The sequence below is a fragment of the Crocodylus siamensis genome, chromosome 1 (assembly GCF_052110815.1).
Source record: "Crocodylus siamensis isolate JL-2025a chromosome 1, ASM5211081v1, whole genome shotgun sequence".
Lineage (NCBI taxonomy): Eukaryota > Metazoa > Chordata > Crocodylia > Crocodylidae > Crocodylus > Crocodylus siamensis.
The window spans coordinates 348,700,263-348,715,922 of NC_143395.1; the positions used below are offsets into that span (position 1 = coordinate 348,700,263).

General features: G+C 43.9%; 1 protein-coding gene across 8 annotated transcripts in view; it reads left to right on the forward strand.

The window, feature by feature from the left end:
- Positions 1-15,660, forward strand: part of PCDH9 (protocadherin 9) — a 991,597-nt gene that overhangs the window by 626,320 nt on the left and 349,617 nt on the right. The window lies entirely within an intron of this gene.

The window sequence follows — 15,660 nt, forward strand, 5'->3', positions numbered from 1 at the left end:
AGATGGAGAATCCACTACTCAGATATTTACAGACCATAATCAAGTCACCTCTTAACCTTATGTTTGATAAACTAAACCAATTTTGCTTCTGAACCTAGCTATGACTCAGGTCTTTGAGACATGGATTTGTACTTGTGGCTCTTTTTTCCTGAACATTTTTCAATTTTTCAACATCCCTTTTGAAGTGTGGGTGCAAGATCTAGACACATTGTAAAAAGGACAGTGACAGATACTGCATGCTTAGCCACTTAATCATTGGACCCCTTTATAAGAGCCCTAAGGTTAAAATGGCATAACAACAATTTCAGCTTAAATGCCCACAATAGGGAAAACATGTCTCATAAAACCCCCTAAAACACAGACAGTGCTTTTATTGATTTCTTCTTGTACACATTGTTGTGTTTTGAAGTGAGCAGGTATTTTTTTCATTCCTCAACAGCTGAACAAAAAGCCTTAAAGTAGGATTAAAATAGGGAAACCTAGGCTCATGTTTTCCCTGTATTTCAAAAAAAAAAGTAAGTCCCCTAAGATCAGCTTCAGTGTCCATTAAATTTAGTATAAATGCCCCATGTTGGAAATCATGAGTATTTAAAAAATGCAATGATAATAACGAAGTCCATGTCCTACACAAGTAAGCAGCCTTATTGTCTTTGCATCAGATAGTCCACTTTAATACGGCCCTTGTATGTGTGATGATGAAACACGAAAGGCTGGTAGAAATGTGACAGATGGGGTAAAAGCAGGGGCAGAGGGCCTATTACAGTGTAGCTCCTCTAATGGGCCAGCTATTTAGCATAAATATTTTTTCTATTTATTGCAGGTTGACAAGATAAAGACAACAATCTGGGGGAACGTTTGTTCACCAGAGCGCCCCAAGGGATGACTAGGTCGAACGGTCATAAACTCCTGCAAGACCGTTTCAGACTGGACATCAGGAAGAATTTCTTTACTGTCCGAGCCCCCAAGGTCTGGAACAGTCTGCCAGCGGAGGTGGTTCAAGCACCTACATTGAACACCTTCAAGAGTAAGTTGGATGCTTATCTTGCTGGGATCCTATGACCCTAGCTGACTTCCTGCCCTTTGGGCAGAGGGCTGGACTCGATGATCTCCCGAGGTCCCTTCCAGCCCTGATGTCTATGAAATGTCTATGAAATCTATGAAACTCTTATAAGATTTATTGACATCATAATACAAAGCATATTTGAAAATTAGAGGGAAAGATATTTCTCACAGCTCATATTTAGTCTTAAATTTAAAACTTGGTCTGACGAGACTTATATTAAAAATGCATTCATACATGGCAGTAGTGTTTGTCCTATATTTTTTTCTCATCTATTAACATTGCCATGTATCACCAGTCCATTATCAGCAGTCCAGTGCCATGCTTAGTTTGAGATATATGAACAGAAGGAAGTATACATCATTAACAAATGTCATAGTTATTTCTGTATGTTGTTTTAGTTGACATCTTTGAAAGTGTGTGCACAAAATGTAAACATTAAGGAATAAATTTCATAGATTTCATAGACGTTTGAGCTGGAAGGGATCCCGGAGGATCATCAAGTCCAGCCCCCTTTCCCAGGAGCAGGAAGTCAGCAGGGATCATAGGATCCCAGCAAGATAAACATCCAAATGTGTCTTGAAGGCATTCAAAGTGGGTGCTTGAACAGCCTCTGGTGGCAGTCTATTCCAAACCTTGGGGGCCCAGACAGTAAAGAAGTTCTTCCTTATGTCCAGCCTGAATCAGTCGCAGTAGAGTTTGTGACCATTCAATCTTGTCATCCCTTAAGGCACTCTGGTGAACAGACGTTCTCCCAGATCCTGATGAGCACCCCTGATAAACTTATAAGTGACCATCAGATCACCCCTGAGCCTGTGCTTTTCCAGGCTGAAGAGTCCCCTGGCTCTCAGCCTGTCATCATAAGGTCTGTTTTCCTGACCTCTGATCATGTGTGTGGCTCTCCTCTGCACCCTCTCAAGCTTTTCCACATCCTTTTTGAATTGTGGAGCCCAAAATTGGATGCAGTACTCCAGCTGTGGTCTCACCAAGGCCGAGTACAATAGTGAGAATGACTTCCTGGGGTTTGCTTGAGAAGCATCTATAGATGCAAGCCAGCATTGTGGTCACTTTACTAGTTGCACTATCACATTGAAGGCTCATGTTGATCTTGTAGTCAATGATGACCCCCAAGTCCCTTTCATCAGTATTGCTAACCGGTATAGCACTGCCGAGCCTATAAGCATGCTGCAGATTTTTCCTCCTAAGGTGGGGAATCTTGCATTTTTTGGTGTTGAAAACCATCAGGTTCTCATCCGCCCATTTCATGAGCCTGTCAAGATCTGCCTGGATCACTCTCCTGCCCTCAGGTGTGGATGCTTTACCCCAGAGTTTGATGTCACTGGCAAACTTGGCCAGTCCACTTCTAACACCAATGTCCACGTCATTGATGAAGATGTTAAACAGTATAGGCCCTAGGACAGAGCCTTGAGGGACCCCACTAGTGACTGTGCACCAAGATGATTGGCTTCCATGAACTACCAACCTCTGGGTCCGACCAAGGAGCCAATTCCCCAGCCAGTGGATTGTGGTGAGGTCAAGGCTGCAGTTAGCCAGTTTTGCCAAGAAGTGATCACGGGATACCAGATTGAAGGCTTTTTTAAAGTCATGATATATGACATCAATCTCTTCTCCCTTGTCCAGGTGATAGGTCACCTGGTCATAAAAGGAAATGAGATTGGTCAAGCAAGACCTACCCACAACAAACCCATGCTGGGTATCCCTCAGGCTACTGCCATCAGCTAGTCTGTTAAGGATGGCCTCTTTGATAATCTTTTCCAAGACCTTCCCCAGGATAGAGGTTAGGCTGATGGGCCCGTAGTTTGCCGGATCTACTTTTGTCCCTTTCTTGAAGATAGACATGACATTGGCCTTCTTCCAAAATGCAGTGATTGAAGGAAAATACCATAATTTTACTTGCATACATGCATGGAAAGGAGCTGAGTATATGGGGGCCCAAGGGTCCTGGCCTCCCTTGGGAAGAGGGCTGTGACTTGAAATGCATAACACTTTCCACATATCCATCATCTTAGTTCTCTTCCTCACCCACCGAAGCAAAATAAAAGTTGGTGCCTATGAATGTATACTTTTAATACAGTCATTACCAGGGATCCTAGTTTTTTCTGATTTAAAATAATCCCCAATTTTGAATTGAAAAAAGTAACCCCAAATCCACATTTTTCCATGATTAAAATGAAACACCATTTTATTTCCTTTAAATCATGGGAAAATGTGGATCTGGGTTTTTATTTTTAACTGAAAATTTGGGATATTTTTAAATCGGATAAAACCAGATCTCTGGTCATGTCTCATCTAGTACGTGTTCCACTAACATAAATTTTCTTAACTCATTCCCACTTAATGACATCTAATTTATTCACTCCTACATATCACTAAAAATCTATAACACTGAATTTGATCCAATTAATGTGAATTTAACTAAATCAAGAAGCAAGTTTGGTTTAGTAAAAAAAAAAATTGGATCAGCTGTATAGTTGGGAGAAATGATAAATCAGTTTTCAAACACAAAGTGTCCTTTCTCTGATCTGAGGAAGAAGAAGAAGCAGGCTAAGGTAAATCCTCCCAGAATAATTACTTGTGTTTAATTCCATTATGTAAATGAAAGTGGTCACTTAAGAAGGGAAGAGCACAGTAAAGAAGTTATTAGAAGTAGTTATAGACCAAGTAAATAACAGTTGAAATAGATTCATTTAATTATGTAAAAGAATAAAAAACCATTAGAAAGGGAAGAGGGTCATTATTACCTTTGGACCATGCAGAGATTAGGAGAGGTGGCAAGTAAATTGTAAGGAGCCATATAACCGCTGTCCCTGTTAAATCACTGGGGAGGGAAGGATTTGTTTGTCTGCTTGTTTTTGTAACCAGTTTTGATTCTGAAGGTTTTATTAATGTTATGATTCTGAAGATATTCTTAGGTTTTCCTTGAGAACAAGGGCTATGGGGTCAGAGATGGGAGTTATTTGGGGTATTTCTATCCTTTATCATTTTCTGTGAGAGTTCATTCTGGAGTACATGGATTGCTTAGTTTCATCAACTTAGTTTCCAAAATTTAGTAAAAATCTACATTACAGCTAAGTACAGACAGTCAAAAAGCCCTAGGCTGAACAGAGCAAATCTTCACAGGCTTCTCCAAGCTGCGTAGATTAAACTGATAATGAAGTGAACTCATTTTCAATTTTCAGTTGAGAAAAGTACCTGCACTGACCCAGGCCAGAAAGCAGACAGTCTCAGGCATGCCTGGCAGCTGTTGCTGAGTCCAGCCAAGAGGGAGCCATCCCTGGTTGGATATTCTACAGACCCTCAACCCCTTGCTGTCCCCCTGCAAGGAGGTGAAAGAGTCCCTTGTTGTAGTGCCAAGCTGGGGTCTGCCCATCCACCTTTGGGGCCTTTCACCTACCCTCATCCTGGGTCCCCTCCCCCCCCCCCCCCCGCAAGCCTGGTCTGCCCAGCTGTAGTGTGGGGCAGGAGGGATGGGATTAACCCCATGCTACCAGAGGATTTCCCAGCCTTGGCCCAGGATTCTCCTGAGCCAGGGTCTGGCCAGCTGTGGAAAGCCATGTGCTGGGAGCTGGAAAGCATCCTGGGATTCTGGTGACTACAAGGTAACGTGTCAAGAGGAGATCTTTGTACTGAAGTTTGATAGACTAATCTAACCTAAACTGATTCAGTCTGATACTAGATCCATCCAGGTCTATCTTAAACTGGGTTTGCACATTTTGAAACTGCTGAACTTCTGTTTTGTTACAAGTTTAGACCAGTTCCTGATCACTTGTATTGGTTTGTGTTTTAATTTCTTTCCCTACCCTACCATGTATTAGCACATTTTAAAATAAGAAATTGAGAAAAATGTAATCCTCCCCCCTTTATCAATCATGTTGCTTTTTGACAATCATATATTATCCCTAGAGATAAATGCATCCTAATATAGGCATCTGATGACTCTTAAAGTTATTATTTCATAGATTTCATAGACATTAGGGCTGGAAGGGACCTTGGGAGATCATCAAGTCCAGCCCCCTACCCAAAGGGCAGTCAGCTGGGGTCATAGGATCCTAGCAAGATAAGCATCCAATTATAGTTTGGATCAACTTATTTTGAGCTAAATTTAATTGTATAGCTGTGTGCAAGTCAGGGCTCTCAATTAATGGTGGACTCTAAGAATTCTTCCTTCCTTCCTTTCAGAATCTTTTTAGTTTCTGGTTGAATTTTAGAATTGAACAAAATAAAAAAAAAAAACAAGTTGTCTTGAAAAGATTTCTGGGATTCAAAACCACTGAGCTTTATGTGGGGTTTCATCTGAAATCCCTACATTTCAGACTCTTCTCCCACTGGCAGCACATACCCTTGCAATATTGCTGTTTCATTTCAAAGCTATGAATGTCTCAGGTGAACAAGGACTTATAGTGAACCAGGTTTAAAAATTACACCTTTGCACCAAATTTTCACTGTTCTTTTCCTTTCCTTTTAAGTTGAAAGCTACTCATTTTCAGTTGGATATTCTGTTAATAGATTTTTTTTTTCCAGTTTGAGTTGGGCAGATAATAGATTTGAATTATCTTGCAAACTATCATTCTGATGGAAATAAAAGAACGACAAACAATTGAATAAAATAGTTATTAGTCATTATGGAATAGATATGAAGGACTTTATTTGCATTCTGGATGTTCTGGCAGGGAAACTAGTTATATATGCTTGCACAGTGGTTTAGCTAGGGATCTTGGTATCTTCCGTATTAAACCTGGATGATAAGGCAACGATATAGTATGTCATATAAAATTTGGTTTCTTTTTTTCCTGAAGACTCTCACAAATTTGTAGGAAAATCTAGTGAACTTAAAAACTCCAGTGTTTGTGTGTGATGTATTTGTTACGCTGGTACTAAGAATGATTTTCCGATTAGGTAAACTCAGATTCTAACCTGGGGTTCTATTTTACAGCCTTTGTTCCCATTCAGGAGCCCTTACAAATTTAAAAAGGATGTGAATTACTTGTGTGCATTACATAGTGGAGCCTTAGAATTATTACTTTATTCGTTTTTACCAAGATACAGACATTGCCATTGTCTTGCGTTCAAAATTAGGGATGGGATACAGCTATCTTTCTACTACATTTCTCCCGTCTTCCTTTACCCTAATTCTTTTCACTGCAACATTTCAATATATGAACAGAATATTTAAAAATGTTGGCTATTAGAGAGCATGCTAGGCTGAAATATGATCAGGCTTCCCCTTTCCTAGAATGGGTTTCCCTTAGAATTTCCAGGTACATGATTGTTGCCTACAGCTTTGACCAAACCTTACCAGAGAATACAAGTTGCGTTAATTTAATTTTTTTGAATAAAGTTTGTTTTATTCATGTATCTCTAGTCCATCGTAATATTAGTCTTGATGGTGTTGAAACAACTGTATCTGATAGAATCTGATAAGTATCTGATAGAATCCCTGATAAGTATACTTCCTCTGAGGGTCCCATAGACAGGAGACTAAACGACATGCTCCTGGTCACATAGGACACCAGTAGTAGGGCAGGAACAGAAACTGGCTTTTCCAATACTGCACCATATTTCCTCCCATAAATTTTGTTTAATATTAAAAAAAAAACCCATAATAAATAGCTGTGTTAAAAAGCAGATGAGAAACAAAGGCCATTTTATCAACAATTGAAAAAATTTAAGCATAAATTTTCTAACAGTAATGGTAATAAGTGAATTGATTCTTAGGTTGTGAATTTATTTCCGTTTATGGTACCATAGAAACACATAGTTAAAAGGAATGTAGATAGGTGGGTAGATAGATTGAAAATAATCACAGAATGTTTGTAGTGTTCAGGCATGCACAGTATATTACACCATGATTTTACCACCACAACAAAGTACTTGTTACTCTTGTCAATCATAGAGAGAAAGCTGCCTTACTACTCACATGTGAAAATATCTCAGTCTACTGTGCTTAGTGCTTATTTACCTTTGGTGGGAAAAGTGGATAATATGCACGCATTTTCACATTTACCACTGTTTACGCTTGAGTCTTTTTTCCCTTCAGCAATCAAAATAGGAAAAACTGGTGTTTCAGATTTTTTGCATTGCTTAAAAAACATTCAACTTGAAGAAGGACCTATTTCTATGTAAAATTATACTTTCCCATGCCATAATAAATAAAACACTTCTCTGTGGGGTTCATGATTATTATGATTATTGTTGTTGTTAATTTCCATGCATCCTCCAGACCTTCAGGAAGTCATCTTCCTTGGGTGTTATCAGCAGGGATCCTGGTTTTCTCTGATAAAAAAAATCCCCAATTTTCGGATTAAAGAAGTAATCCCAAATCCACTTTTTTCCATGAATAAAAAGAAATGCTACTAATATATAAATATATGTATAGTGGTGTTTAATTTTAATCATGGAAAAATATGGATTTGGAGTTACCTTTTTAATCCAAAAATTGGGGATTTTTTTTTTTACCAGAGAAAACCAGGATCCCTGGTTATCAGGGTAGCTTGATACACTGACAACTGTAATATAAACACCTAAAGAGATGGATTCTAGCCAAAGTAATTACTGGAAAAGATTAGAATTTACATTATTCACCATAAACATGGCACCATGACATGAACAATATTACTAGAGTTAGTTCATACACTTATAGTGCTTGTTACGCTCAACATTAATTGTTCCTTCTGAGAAAATGCTTCTTTGTTAAAGGAAATTAATCCGTGTAGCATTTAAGAACGTGCTTTCTTACGCTAACGTATATAGTGTACAGAAGTATTTCTCTAAGGGCCAGCTCTCTTACCATTTTTAAAGTGCTTTTCACTAGTGAGTTATTGCCAACATACTATAATAGTTAAACATCTCTGATATAAACACTTGAAAGCATTCCCAAAATCCCTCAACCTGAAAAAGCAAAATGTTCATTTTCAAGACAACACTTGAGATAGAATTTTTCAGAGGGTATCCTTATGTCTCCATAAAGATTTGTTCTTCTATTATTGTGGTTATATGCTGCACTATATCTCTTTGAGAGGCATTATCTGCATTTGAAGTCAATGATTAAGTCTATCATGGTATTCTGAAGGGCTGAACAACTCTCCCCCACCCATCCTTTGGTTTCCTAACTAATTAGAATTAAGTATTGTGTGATCCTTGGCATATAGGCAGACTTCCGTGAAAAGTGACCTAAGATGTCTTTTTTATCAAGTCTCAAACAAAAATTATTTTCGTAAAGGAACATAACTTTAACAAGGTCTTTTTTTACAAGCACCCTTATTTTAATGACTCATTAGGAAAGATTATAACCAGAAACTTATTTGTAGGTGTGATTATCACTTTAGAGAGGCCTTTATTTTTGCATGTGTAAAATATGTCTGGCTGGGATTGACTGCTTTGACATTTAGATTTCACTATGTAAAGCGAAAGAGTTCATATCAAACAGCAGAGATAGTGGGCATGTCTACATGTGCATTTGCTGTGGCCCAGGTTTACTTGTGAGTAAGTTACTCATGAGTAAACGGTGCAGGGCAGGCATCTACATGTGAAAGGAAGCGGGAGCAGATTTGCTACCAATCTGCTCCCACTTCCTGAGGCCCTGCAATAGGCCCCAGCCACCACTGGGGGGAGCTTCAGGCTCCGGCTGCAGTTGTCAGCGGCTGGTAGCTGTCTTCAAAGACCCGCCTTACTTAGATTTCTCTGGCCAGCCACTTCCCTGACTAGTGTGCACAGCAGAGCACAGCACGTGGCTATGCTTTGCTCATCACCTCTGCCTCCCAGCACCATGGCTGCTCCTGTCCCTGCTCCTGGGAGCAACAACCAGTGCCTTGCACTCCTGTTGGCCGCTGTGCTGCCCCTGATGACCCGCCACCCTGACCACTGCCTGGCCCACGTCCTTCTTACCCCTCCTGGCTCCCCCACACAGTGACCACCTGCCCACCTGCCACGTGCCATCCCAGGGCCTCCCCCAGGCATCTGCTGCCTTGAACCCATCCACCTAGCCAGACCCCATCAGTGATGTCAACAATGGGCTCCAGGATGTCACTGCCAGGGCTGCCCTCACCTTCCTGGTCCTGCAGCCCTGCCAACTCTGGGCCTGCTGGACTAGTCAGGAGTGTTGGTGGCACATTATCCAGCATACCTTGGATGGTGAGCAGTGGCTGGAGACCTTCAGCATGACCTAAGTCATGTTCTGGGAGTTCCTGGAGGAGCTCTGACCATACCTGGACCAGCAAAACACTGGAATTAGGCCACCCCTTACTGTGGACAACTGGCTGGCCATGCTCACCAGCCTGTGATATGTTGACTGCCTGTTTGGTCTGGGCAAGGCCACCACTGGGGAGGCTATCTTGGAGCTGTAAGGCACCCTCTGGGATGTGCTGGGGGACACTGTGCTCAGTGGGACAGGCTGCTGGATGTCTGAGGGGCCCTCCCCCAGTGATGTATCACCATGAGTGCCAAGCCTGGGTTGGGGCTCAGACAGCCTACCTGTGCTGCTGTAGGCAGCAGGGCTGTGGCATGGGTCCCAGGGTATGAGGATGTCTGTCAGTTGCTGCATAAAGGGTAAGGAGTTATGGGCACTCCCCAACCAATGTTTGTTTCCATGATGGCAATCCACCATGCCCACAAGGCTTTGACCTTTATGCAGGACTGCCATGTTGATTGGTTGTGCCCATGCTCCTGCATCTGGCCTAGCAACCCCTCATAGATGTGGGCATTGGATAGCCAGCCTCATCTGAGCTGATACTGCACCCCTACCTCACCCCGCAGCACCACGAGGTTGCCAGTCTCCTCCTATGACCTGAGGTAGTAGCCATGGGCGTGGGCATGGGTGGTGGCAAGGATGAGGCCATTGTGGGTCTTATCCTGGCTCTCTGGGCCTCTGCATGGCTATTTGTGTGCTGCCAGGCCTGGGCAGCTGCCTCTAACATCTAGCAGAGGGGCCCGGCATGACAGTGAGAGCCATGTGGCTGAGATAATGCTCAAGGCAGGCTGCTGGGGGTGGGCTGCAGGCAGGTGGAGCTGGTTCCAGCATCCAGAAGCTGCCTGCAGCTGGGCCTGGGTGCTGACAGGCCTGGCTGGAGCTTGCAGCAGCCTGGAGCAGCCTGCAGGCCTGGATAATGCAGGCCTGGCAGGCACATGGCACTGCAGTGCCAGGCAGTGGTGCTGGGGTGCAGGACTGATGAGGCTAGTTTGCAGCCTGTCCAGGTGGACACAGGGTCTCAGGTTGCCTGCTGGTGTGCCCCAGGCCCCAGAATGCCACTGGCTTTTAGAGGCCTGAGGCAAGGGCTGCCATAGAGGCAGACCAGCCTTGGGGCAGGAAAGGCTTCAGCCCGGGCCTGGGACTAGCCTGAGGCCAGCCTACTAGTGGCAGGGCTGACCTGGGAGCAAATTTGCTTCTGGGCTGTGTCTATGTGTGCATTACTATGCAGTAACTAATTATAAGTAAATATGATACCTGCAAAGGGGTCTTTACTGAGTAGTAAGTGTGCTAGACGTGTGCACTTACAGTACAGTAAACTACGCTATTGTGTAGTTAAGCATCTCATGTAGATGCATCCAGTATGTTCTCTTGATTTTAACTTCAATAATTTCTTAGTTGTCACCCAAATTAAAGCTATTTTTTTATTTTTATATTAAAAAGTGTATAATATATACATGTACAATTCAGTAGCACCAAAAACAATTGATCAATGACATGGAAAAGAAGCCTCACCTTTTCAATAGAGAATCAAATCCAATTCAAGTGTTATTTTAAGCATATTGGTCTTACAAAAATGTAACAAAAGAGGCTGGCTTAATCATTACCGTTATTGCAAGGCCCTTGAAACCCAGTCACTTACCAGTCGTTGTGAACGTGAATGTGATCTGACAAGCACAGCTTAGTCATTAACTAATGGATTGTAGCTGCAGTCTTTCAATAAAAATGTGTAGGTGGCTAGTAGTGCTTTAGTGTTACCAGCAGTTTTTGAAGTCATTTGTAGGTTATCTGGTGAAATTAGAAGTTTTGTCTGAAGTTTGTTTTTTTTTTTCTCAATTCCCTTTTGCAGTAGACTTAACTGAACATACTTAGGAACATTCAGAAAAGACACTAAAAATAGCCACAGAAGTATTTAAACAAGATTTGATGGATTAGCTCTAGGGATGAAACAATTTCATTGATCATTTAGGCTTTCTTATTTCACAGAAAATGGTCCATATTGAACAATGGCAATAGCCAATGCCATTGTAGTGTTGCATCTGAATTTAATTGGAACCTATTTTCCACAGGACTGGGGTGTATAGTTATGTGCTTAACCTGTGTTCATTGTTGCCTTAATTATAAAGGCAAATCAGATCACTGCACTCACTAGTTAGCTAAAAAAAAAAGTGGTCATTTGCATGCACAGTCACACTTTATAAAGATACTTTCCAAGATAATGATGTATATAATTGTGCATATATTTTTCACATGTAATTTGGCAATGTATTTGCTTGCGTGCGTGCATGTGTGTGTAACAGGTGAAGAACTTCCTATCGGTAAGTGGATGTAACAGATCTTCTGCTATCTTAAATCTACCTATGAAGGTACTAGATCAATGATTCTATTGATCTTTGCCTATCAAACTCTCCTTCAGCATTCTCACAAGTCCTGTTCTTGAAAACATCCCCTCAAAGTCCTCTGATCCTTCTTTCCATCATTCTCACCAGCAAGCTAAAGAAGTATGTGCTGGATAGTTTCATAGTTTCATAGTTGGTAGGGTCGGAAGGGACCTGAGCAGATCATCAAGTCTGACCCCCTGCCATGGGCAGGAAAGAAAGAAAGCTGGGGTCAAATGATCCCAGCCAGGTGATTATCTAGCCTCCTTTTGAAGACCCCTAGGGTAGGATTGAGCACCACGTCCCTTGGAAGTTGGTTCCAGATTCTAGCCGCCCTGACAGTGAAGTAGTGCCTCCTGATATCTAGCCTGAATTTACTCTCAGTCAACTTATGGCCGTTATTCCTTGTTACTCCTGGTAGTGCTTGGGGGAACAAGGACTCTCCCATAGCCTGCTGGTCCCCCTTGGCCAGTTTGCAGACAGCCACCAGTCTCTTGTGGAGGCTGAAGGGGTTCAGGTCCCTGAGCTTCCGCTTGTAGGGCCTGCCTTGCTGCCCCCTGATCATGCGAGTGTCCCTCCTTTGGACCCTCTCAGTGCTGTCCACATTCCTCCTGAAGCGTGGTGCCCAGAACTGGACCCAGTACTCCAACTGTGGCCTGACCAATTTGCATAGAGGGGGAGGATCACCTCCTTGGACCTGCTCGTGATGCATCTGTGGATGCATGACAAGGTGTGGTTAGCCTTCCTGACCGCGTCCCCACATTGGTGGCCCATGTTCATTTTGGAATCAATAATGACACCAAGATCCTTTTCTACCTCTGTTCTGCCAAGAAGGGAGTTCCCTAGTCTGTAGGTATGCTGCTGGTTCTTCCTCCACAGGTGCAGTACCTTGCACTTGTCAGTATTGAATCCCACCCTGTTCTCATCTGCCCACCCCTGTAACTTGTCTAGATCTAGTTGCAGTCTGTCCCTCTCCTCCAGCATGACCACTTCTCCCCACAGCTTAGTGTCATCCATGAATTTGAACAGGGTGCTTTTCATCCCCTCATCCAAGTCGCTGATGAAGATGTTGAACAGTGTGGGCCCGAGGACTAAGTCCAAGGATAACCCACTGCCCACATCCCTCCAGGTCAAAAAAGACCTGTCTACCACCACTCTCTGGGTGCAACCCTCCAGCCAATTTGCGACCCATCTGACTGTGCAGGCATTGACGCCACAGTCTCCTAATTTCTTAATGAGAATGGGATGAGAGACAGTGTCAAAGGCCTTCCTAAAGTCCAGAAAGACTACATCCACCGTGACACCTGCATCCAAGGATTTTGTGACCTGGACCTAGAAGGCAACCAGGTTGGTCTGACAGGACCTGCCTCAAATGAACCCATGTTGGTTGCCCCTAAGCATGATCCCTTCTGCTGGTCCCTCGCACATGTGCTCCTGGATAGTTTTCTCAAAGAGCTTCCCCAGGACCAAGGAAAGACTAATGGGCCTGTAGTTTCCTGGGTCCTCTTTCCTCCCCTTTTTGAAAATGGAGACCACATTGGCCCTTTTCCAGTCCTCTAGCACCTTGCCAGAGCACCACGAGTACTCAGAAAGCTGTGCCAGGGGTTCCGCAGTGACCTCTGCTAATTCTCTCACCACTCTGGTGTGGAGATCACCAGGACCTGCTGATTTGTACACGTCTAGTCCCACTAGAAGTTCCCTGACTAGGTCCTTACTGACTCTGGACCTGGCAGTGCCTCCCTTGGGTCCGTTGGGGATCCCAGTGGGGGGATACCTTGGTCCCTGGTCAAAAAGATGGAAGCAAAGAAATTGTTAAAGAGGTTAGCTTTGTCATTTAGTATGCCTACTAGATTTCCTAGCATAGCCTGCAGAGGCCCTATGTTACCAGGTACCTTCCTTTTACTCCCTATGTATTTAAAAAAGGACTTCTTGTTATCCTTGATCTGGGATGCTAGTCCCAGTTCCATCTCCGTCTTAGCCTTCCTAACAGCCCCCCTACAGTCCTAAGCAACGGAGGTATAATCCTCCTTGGTTATCGCCCCTCCCTTCCATAGGGTGTATGCCTCCTTTTTGGCTTTGAGACATTCCTGGATCCTTTTGGTGAGCCATGGGGGCTTCTGAGCAGTCTTGCTCCCTTTGATCCATGCCGGGATTGACACCCTTTGGGCTTGGAGGATCGTCTCCTTAAGGAACGACCACTCTTCCTGGACTCCCAGCTCCCCTCCCCTCCAGGACCTCAGTACCTCCCCAACTAGTCTCCTTACCTCATTGAAATCTGCCCTCCTGAAGTCCTGGGCTTTTGCCTTGTTGCAGGCCTTTGACACCCTACGCTGGATGGTGAATCCAGTAAGCAATAATTGCTATTGCCCAAGTGGTAGAGCACCCACAATCCACTCACCAGGTTATCTCCCATGGCCAGGATGAGGTCCAACAAGGCATTTCCCCTGGTGGGACTGTGCACCTCCTGAGTTAGATGGAGGTCCTGTAACTTGGCTAGGAACCTACATGAGTGGTCAGACCTGGCTGACTGCTCTTCCCACCACATGTTCAGGTAGCTTAGGTCACCCATGATGACCACGTCCCTTGACTTAACTGCCTCCATGAGCTGACATTAGAATTCCTGGTCCAGCTCTTCCCCTGGTTGATTGGTCTGTAGTAAATCCCTACTGTTAAGTCCCTTTCCCCGCAACCCCCTTGTATACGAACCCAGAGCACTTCAGTCTGCCCCTCCTCTGACCCAGTGCTGCTTGTTGTGGCTGTGTATTGCTCTTTGACATAGAGCGCCACACCCCCAACCTTTCCTCCCTGTTCTATCTCTCCCATACAGCCTATAGCCCTTGATGTTAACCGTCCAATCATGCGTTAGATCCCACCAAGTTTCAGTGAGCCCTGCTATGTCCAGGTTAGCGTTAGCTAGCAGGAGTGCAAGCTTCTCCTGCTTGTTCCCCATGCTACAAGCATTAGTGTAGAGGCATTTAAGGCCTCATGGAGGTGTATGCACTGCCCCTCCAATCCCAGGACTATCTGGGCCCCTGTCTTTTACCTGGGTATTTCTTGTGCTCATTGCCTGTCTTGGCTGGGCTGTTCTTGTGGGTGGCTCTTGGTTTGGTGTTCCATGGCTCCCTCCATCCTCATCTTCCCCCTCCCCCAATGAGCCTAGTTTAAAGCTGCTGGAGGAGATCAGCCAACCTGAAAGAGAACACATGCTTACCTTTGGGGGAGAGGTGGAGCCCATCCCACCTGAGCATGTCTCTTGTCCTGAAGTATGGGTTGTGGTCCGTGGATGAAAGGACTTTTAAGGTAGATAGGAAACTGACTGGAGCAGCGGGCTTAGAGGGTAGTAGTCAGTGGCTTGATGTCTAGTTGGAGTGCACTCTCATCAAGTTTGCAGATAACACCAAGCTGGAGGGTAGGGCTAGGATTCAGAGAGACCTCAACAAATTGAGGATTGGACCAAAAGAAATCTCATGAGGTTCAATAAGGGCAAGACTAGGGCCCTGCACATAGGACAGAACAATCCCATTCACAGGTGCAGGCTGGGGACTAACTGGCTAAGCAGCAGCTCTATAGAAAAGCACCTGAGGATTGCAGTGGACAATAAGCTGAATAGGAGCTACCAGTGTGCCTTTTGTGAAGCAGGCGAATGGCATACTGAGCTGCATTAGTAGGAGCCATGGCAGCAGATCGAGGGAAATTATTATTGCCCTCTATTTGGTACTGGTGAGGTTACATCTGGAGTACTGTGTCCAGTTTTGGGCCCCCAGCTTCAGAAAGGATGTGGACAAATTGGAAAGAGTCCAGCATAGGGCAACAACTATAGTTAGGGGACACATGCGTTATGAGGGAACTGAGCTTATTTAGTCTAGAGAAGAGAGGACTAAAGGGGGATTTAATAGCAGCCTTCAAGGTTTTTAAGACTGTTAGACAAAGCCTTGACTGGGATGATATAGCTGAAGATGGTCCTGCTATGCACAGGAGGTTGAACTAGATGACCTCCTGAGGTCCCTTGAAACCCTGGT